This window comes from Myotis davidii, unplaced genomic scaffold (assembly GCF_000327345.1).
Source record: "Myotis davidii unplaced genomic scaffold, ASM32734v1 scaffold309, whole genome shotgun sequence".
In the NCBI taxonomy this organism is placed as follows: Eukaryota; Metazoa; Chordata; class Mammalia; order Chiroptera; family Vespertilionidae; genus Myotis; species Myotis davidii.
In genome coordinates, this window is record NW_006383013.1 from 8,185,662 (window position 1) to 8,193,972 (window position 8,311).

At 37.6% G+C, this 8,311-nt stretch overlaps 1 long non-coding RNA gene across 8 annotated transcripts in view; it reads right to left on the reverse strand.

Moving 5' to 3' along the window:
- Positions 1-6,368, reverse strand: part of LOC107181659 — a 73,588-nt gene extending 67,220 nt beyond the window's left edge. For 4 of the 8 annotated variants that reach the window (XR_001512346.1, XR_001512345.1, XR_001512347.1 and 1 more), the window contains exon 1: positions 3,220-3,341. This is a non-coding gene — a long non-coding RNA (uncharacterized LOC107181659). Of the gene's footprint in view, positions 1-3,219; positions 3,342-4,290; positions 4,313-6,313 lie in introns of those variants that run through there. The other 4 variants (XR_001512348.1, XR_001512351.1, XR_001512349.1 and 1 more) reach the window with 3 other exon arrangements.
- Between the last annotated feature and the right edge of the window lie 1,943 nt (positions 6,369-8,311).

The following is an 8,311-nucleotide window of genomic DNA, read 5'->3' on the forward strand; positions in this document are numbered from 1 at the left end:
CCTGCAGGTGCTCCTTCAGCTCAGCCTGCAGGCTCCGCTTGGCGAGCTCACAGCTGTCACCACCGCCATGTGGGGAGTACAGGCCGCCCTCCGCAGCCAGCCTCCCCTGTCCAGGGGCTCTCTGTGCTGCTCACCGGCCCAGAGTGACTGGGGCTGGGTGGAAGCCAGGCACCCTGCCCTGCCTAAACCTGGCCAATCCGCCCCTGTGTGAGCTGCCGCCACGCCAGGAAGGGTCACGGATCCGGGTCCTGGGCCATGGACAGCCTCAAGCACTGAGCCCGCCGGCCAGGTCACAGGTCCGGGCCCCAGACCGCGGACAGCCTCAAGCACTGCCCCCCAGCCACCAGGTCACGGATCTGGGTCCTGGGACCACAGACAGCGTCAAGCACTGCCCCCTGCCCGCCAGGGTCACAGATCCATGTCTTGGTCCCGTGGACAGCCTCAAGCACTACCCCCCTCCCGCTAGGTCACAGATCCGGGTCCCAGACCGTGTACAGCCTTGCCCCCTGCTGCCCACCTTCAGTATGCAAATTAGCCTCCATCTTGTTGCTTCAGGGTGGGGGTCCCCACTGGGGTGCCTGGCCAGTCTGGGTGAGGGGCTGGGGGCCGTTTTCAGGCTGGTGGGTGACTGAAGCTCCCAACTTCTCCTTTTTTTCTTTTTTCTTTATTATTCTGGGATTTATTTACCTTCTATGGCTGTCACTGGAGCTGAGAGCCGGCTTTAGCTCTGAGGCCCGGCTCCAGCTCTGAGACCTGGGCTGCTGAAAGCAGGGATCTGGGTTTGTTTGGATTCTATAATTGAAACACTGTTGCAATCCTGCTGGCTGAAGCCCGGCTGGCCAAAAGCAGGTTTCTGGGTTTTGTTTAGCTTCTATACTTGCAACATTGTTTCTTAGTGAAAGCTCAGAGGCCGGCAGCAGCAGGTGGGGAGCCATGGCTTCCTCCTTCACTGGAGCAAGCAAGCCTCCTGTTCACTTCAGCTGCCTGGCTACCGGCAGCCATCTTGGTTGGCAGTTAATTTGCATATCTTGCTGATTAGCCAATAGGAAGGGTAGCAAAGTTACAGTTAGTTACTATGTTTCTCTATTGTTAGATCAGATAAGCACTTTTTAAACTAGTTTCTAGGTGCACTTTAAATACTTGTTGATTGAATAAATGAAAGCCTGGATTCCTACATAATCTCTCTTATGCCATTTTGTGTCATTATCATGTTCATTGTAATGTAAGGTAAAATTTTAGAATGACCAGACTAAAAAGTGAATTCGGGTTTATAGTCAAAATTCACATCTACCAGATGGGAATTTAGCATTCAGATATTCAGGCTGAAATTTGCCACTTCCCCCATCCTTACCCTACTGTTGCAAATAAGATCATTCAAATTTCCTGCAAACAGGGAACTTGCTTTTGGGTGTGTTAAGGCACACGTAGTGTACATTAGGTACATGGTCCCACCCAGCTCTATTAATGATCCTCAGGAGATTTATCATTAACTGGTTTGCATAGTACAGTGTTGGCCATGTTGTATGTGGTCAAGAAATTTTGCCCAAACAAATAACCCTGCCTCCTTTATGATAATCAAATTATGTGGATATAGTAAATAACAATGAGCCATTATTTATTGCATATTCATTATGTTCAAGGTATAGATTGTATTATGTGGTTGTACTAGTATATTCATAATAACCCTACTAGATTGAAAATAGTATCTTCATTTGTAAAAAGAAAAGTTGTTTTGAGAGATTCATCAACTACTCACTTTGTAAAACTATTTGGCAGTGTCCAATAAAAGTAAACATATACATATCTCCTGACCCAGAAATACCATTCTTAAGAATATACCAAACAATAACATATAACTCTTTCTATAAATATACAACTATTCATATCAACACTGTTAGCAACAGCCCCAAAATGGAAACAAACCAAATGTTCACTATTGATAGAAGAGAAAAATACCTTGTGATCTACTCATGCAATGGAATAATATATAGCAATTAGAATAAAACAGTTGCAAGTGTACACACAACAAGGCCGACTCTCATGAGAGTAGCTGTGGAGTAAAAGGAATCAGATAAATGTACACATTATGAGTCCGTTTATACAAAGTACAATACAAACTTCATCTTCATTGTTAGAAGGTGACAGAATGGGAGATGTGGTGAATGGATAGGGCTAAGGGTGTGGTGGGGGGGGAAACTTCTAAGATTCTCATTTATTGGATTGTGCGTTAACTTGACTAAACTATAGGAATATATTGCTATCCCCTGTTGATATGTTTCCATGTTAAATTTCAACAAAAGAGAAACTTAAAACCAGTAGTCAGTCACTTTTATTCTTGTTCAGTCCTCCTGGTAAGATTTGGGATTAGACAGAAACAGTGGTGTCCTGCAGGTCTTAGACTCTCTTCCCTTTCATCCACTTTATATTCAGCTCATCTTTCTGGCTGCTTAGCTCTAATGACAAACAGAGGCCCTAGGTTCCCTAACAGATACTTGGTTATGGACCATATGGTTGCATCTGCTCTAAAGCAACTGTATCTCAAAAAGCTCTTTACAAGATTCCCATTCACAACCTCTCTCTGGAAGCAGACTATGCCATTAAGAAATTATTACCCAGAAAACTATAAGTTACTTATTCTCACTAATTTCTTAGCCAGGTTAACTAGTTATTCTTTCTGTTATCAACTATTGTTTATTTTAGACCTTCATTTTCCCAGCTCCTCACACATGTCTCTTAACTATAATCTCACAATAGGTTTTTAGTCATATATTTCTTATATTGAGTCTATTTCCTAAAGTAAATTTTGACTGATTCATTACTAACTTTCCATTTCTTGATGTTGTTACATATGTATGTTCACTTTTTGCAAAATTCAGTAAGCCTTACATTTATGTTTTTTGTATTTTTCTGATTATATATTTTTTATGTTCTATTTAAATGTTCACTTATGAACTACTTCCAAGAATTAAAGAAAACATTTTTAACATGTCAGATCAAATTTAATTTTATTTTCAAAACAGGTATGCACAAAATATGTGTTCTTCCATGGAAATAACTGTTTTACCTTTTTATCTAAGACAACCATATGTCATATATCAAAAATTCTAAAGTAAGAAATTATTGCAAAATCTTGTCTAATGTGACTCTTTCAAACCTCATTAAATGTTTTCTGCAATGTTACCTGTACAAGGTTTTCTTCAATTTGAAAGGATGTATTACCTGAAAATGCCATGTGCTTTAAGAAATCAGATACTTTCATGAGTTCTCATCTGATGGTAAATGGAGCTGACTGGCCAGAACTCCAGACGCTTCACCCAGCTCTTTTCAAGACATCAAGGAAATATAAAGATGAAGCAAGATGCATTTTTTAAAATAATAGTTATTGACCAAATGAAAGATCAGAGTGGGCAGCTATTCCATAGGTGTATTTTAGGCCAAATTATGATCATCAAAGGAATCCAGTTTCCTATTCTTCTATCCTGTGAACATTACTTTATAGAGCAAAATGGACTTTGCAGATGTGATTAAGTTAAGGAATCTGAAATGGGGAGATTATCCTGCATTATCAGGGTGCACCCTAAATGCAATCACAAATGTCTTTATAAGAGGGAGGCCGAGGGAGATTTGGCAGGCAGAGAGGTGGAAGAAATGATACAATAATGGAAGCAAGAGCAGAAAGGCAATGTCACATCTGGCCATGAGCCAATGAGATTATCCAGTCTATACAAACTAGGGAGGGGAAAAAAGAATTCTCCCCTAGAGTTTCCCAAGAGCCCATGACTCTTCTGACACCTTGGTTTAGGCCTAATAGAATTCATCTCATACTTCTGACCACCAGTATAAGAAGAAAATACATGTATATTGTGTTAAACCACACAGTTCATGATAATTTGTTAAAGCAGCCATAGGATATTAATGCAAGAAGAAAGAAAAAGCTTCAAGAGTTAAATAAGTACATGCACGGGGAATAAGCAGGCCTTGTAAACAAAGAAAAAATATGGAATAAAGAAGCCCAAAGAGAAATAATGCTAGAATAATTTGTATTCTTCTAACTTAGAGATGTGATCCAAAAATATTATGAGACTTTATCCACATAGAATTAAAGGTTTCAATTGTTATCATATTCTCCATATAAGACTCCATATAACTTTGACATAAGATGCTACTTTCACCAAATACAATAATATTACAGTTAAAAAAAATTAAAATGTGCCCAGGCAGGTGACTTAGTTGGTTGGAGAGTCATCCTTGACACCAAAAGGTTGTGGGTTTGATTCCCTATCATGGCACATGGGTCATGGGTTTGATCCCCAGTCAGGCCTTAACAGGAGGCATCAAACAATGTTTCTCACATCAATGTTTCTTTCTCTTTATTTCCCTTCCTCTCTCTCTAAAATCAATGCGCATGTCCTAAAGTGAGGATAAAAACAAAATCCAAGTGCAATTTAATCAAGCTATAATCAGAGGCAAGGCCACACTTAGCATAAAAACTTTTCCATGGGAAAGATCTGTATTGAAGTTTGCTAATTATTTCAATCACTGAACATAATGAGGTCAACCTGAGAAATATTTTAGATGGCATATACTTATATATTATTACAAATATGATGTGTGCTAATAACTGCTTATGCGCACATCAAGAAATTGGTTTGAGCTAATGCACTATGGCTTAGAGCTGTTACTGTAAGCCACCAGAAGTTGGTGATTCCTATGAACCATCTCATTTAACTTGTATGAGATAACAATGGTCTCTAGAACCTTCTTATTTGTGTAGAACATCAATTAAATAGTCTTCCCTGGACTTTTCCTACACTCTCAGTTTTTCCTGCTTCTAACTCTTACTTATTCTTACTGATAGACCTGATTCAATTTTCAGAATGTTCCACCTCACTCATTTTTCTTGATTTTCTCTGGATTATTGTTAGGACCATTGCTTAGACTCATTTTCTGTAATACAGGGTCTGAGGCAGGAAAAATTCAACTCAACAGGACTGTGCTGCCCTACACCCTGAACATTTAAAATAAGAAAAGTTTGAAAATGACTACGATTTAGATCTTAAAATGTCCTGTCTGGCACATACTAGAGGCCTTGTGGCATGCTGTGCTGGTGTGTCCAGATAGTTTAAACTAATAAAGTTATTTACCATGAACACCTGCTTTCAGTCTGGGGCTTTAGTGACTGAGGTGACACAGGTACTGTAAGACTATATGACTGTGACTGACTCCAACAGATCAAGGACAGTTGGGGCCTCAGTTGAGCTTTCCTGGTTGGCAACATTTCCCACTTGTTACCAAATGTCATTGCTGGAGGAATTAAGCTCATTCTATGCTATTCCCCGGGATGGGATGCTTAGAACTTAGGTCTGGTTTACTCTGTCCTTTGCTCCATGGGACTTTTTCCTTTGCTGGTTTTTCTCTGTATTTTGTTATTGTAATCAACTGCAATGGTGATAAAACTGTATTTGGAAATAGGGTCTTTAAACAGATAATTAAGCTTAAACAAGGTCATTAGGGAAGGCCTCATTCAACCTGCCCATATAAAAGGAGATTAGAACACACAAGGAGGAAAGACCATGGGAGGACATAGTGAGAAGCCAAGAAAGGGCAACTCAGGAGAAAGCAACTCTTCTGATGATTTGATCTTGAGCTTCCAGCCTCTAAAATGTTAGAAAAGAAATTTTTTGTTTAGCCAGTCAGTACTTCTTTGTTATGGCATCCTTAGAAAAATAATATACCCCCAAACCCTTATACTACTGTTGCACCTTTAGAATAAATTGCAAATTGTATTATCTGATAGATGCATTCAAGTAAGGGCACAGTTATCAATCTAATTTAAATTTAAGTATTGGCAAAAATAATATATTTTGTAGTGTTTTAATGAAAAAAAGATATATCTGCTTTAGAATTTTCTATAACCCAAATCTTTGATTCCCAACCATGATCCATAGACTAGGTGACTGAAAATTGAATAGAGTGAATTTATGAATTCATTTGTATAACAACTAATAATTCTAGATCAAATACTATAATCCTTGTACACAATAATATTCTAAACTTTCAAATTTATGTAGAGGATATTCTGATTTCAAGATACAACATTATGTATAAGTATTTCTAAATGCATCGCAGTGCTGTGTCATTAATTAATAAATTGTAAGAGAAATGTTTCCATGTAGGAGTTCAGATGTTTTTCATTTTACAAAGAAATTATTATATTGAGCATACAGAACCTGCATAAGGATATCATCTTTAATTTTAAATAAGTCTAGGAAATGCATGTTCTTTACATTGGAAAAACAGCACAGTAACTTACCTAGGGAAAGGTAACTTCTGTATAACTGATTTTGAAGTCTTTATTTTGCACATGAAGAAAAAAGAAGCCCAGAGATTTTTTTATTGTTTCTCATAGTCAAAGACTTAATTATTACTTAACTGAGCAAAAACCTGTGCCATTCCATCTAGTAAAAGCAATATAGAATAGTTGCTTGTGACCTCTGAAGTTGTCTTAAATGTGTTCAAATTCCAACTTCAAAACTCACTAACTGTGTGATACTGGATACTCTCTCTCTCTCCCTTCTCTCTCTCTAAAAATCAATAAAAACATCCTATATAATAAAAGGGTAATATTCAAATTACCATCTACATCTCAACTTTCAAACCTACAAAATAGAGATGACGAGCTTCTTCATGGGGCCATTTTGAAAGTTAAAGGAGAAAAAGCAAAGTGCTTGGTTACATGTTCAACTAAAAAAACCAACCAACCAACCAACAAACAAAAAAAGCAAAGTGCTTGGTTACACGTTCAACTGAAAAAACCAACCAACAAACAAAAAAACATAAATAAACACTGCAAAGGATAATCTACCACATTTTTTTCTAGCATTAACCCAATGTTTCTCTGTAATCCATCTACCCAGTCACTCTCACCAGAAGAAACAAACAGGATGTGATGCAGAAAATATTCTTGAGACTTAGTAAAGAAAAAGTCCCAGCTCCCAGCCGGGAGCAAATCAATTTAAACCCTGCTAATTTCCCGAAAACTAAGCAATTGGATGTATAGCTACAGGATATCTTCTTTCTCTGATGCACTTCAATAACCCTTGTGAAATTCCTAATTTTTTACTGAATCCAAAACCTTTCATGAAGTCAGAACATGACAATTGAAAAGCATTTTGGCATTGACTTCAAATATGTTTGTCTTTATTCCAACCATCCCTTGTGTTTGTTTCCTTTTTAACAACACAGTGGTAAATATCAAAAGAATTGATGTGTATGAAACTCTACAAACGATCACTGGTCTTTTCCATCATTAAATGAGACATAGCACTGTTGGATGAGAAGAGAATGTCACCAGGTTAACAATTTAATTTATGGGAGGACATACACAATTGTAAATTGCAAAGAGGCTGTGCTTACTCTCATCTTCAGCTAAATCATTGTAAAATGATATGGAAATCAGCCCTTTAAAAACTACCAGGCAAATTATTACCCAATCCATCACACATAGAACCTTTCTTTATTAATTCCCACTCTGAAAATTCAGCAGAATGCTTTGCATGATTTAAAAACCAGTTACTTATTAATATATCTGCAGTTATTTTTTCCCAATTTATAGAAGATATTTTATCTTGTTTTATTGTTCCTGCCTTTTACCACCACTCCATCAAAATATTTGGGAATACAAAAATATTTTTATGATCTCTTGATTCCAATTAATGAGTATACTCATTTGTGGGAACAATGTCTATTAAACTCATAAAACTAGATAAAAATCCAAAAAATGAGTAAGATAATTATAGAACATTATTTCAACTGTGTAGTGCAGAACTTTTGAGTGTGTCACTTAAATTCCACTGAGTACTGAGACAATTGATATATTCTTAAAAGAAAACTGCAGCTCTACCCGGTTTGGCTCAGTGGATAGAGTGTCGGTCTGTGGACTGAAGGGTCCCAGGTTCAATTTTGGTCAAGGACACATACCTTGGTTGCAGGCTTGATCTCCAGTAAGGGCCCTGCAGAGTGCAGGAAGCATCAGATACATGATGTTCCTTTCTCATAGATGTTTCTGTCTCTCTATCTCTCTCCCTTCCTCCCTCTCTAAAAATCAATAAAAACATATTTTCTTAAAAAGTACAAACTGGCCGTAACCGGTTTGGCTCAGTGGATAAAGTGTTGGCCCAATATAGTAAAGACTTCTAGTTTTTCCTTTTTTTATTTTTTATTTTTATTTACTTTTTACAAGGAGAATTTTGTAACAGTAATGGAGGTGTTAAAATTATTCAAAACTTAAAAATAAGGGCAAATAAAAAAC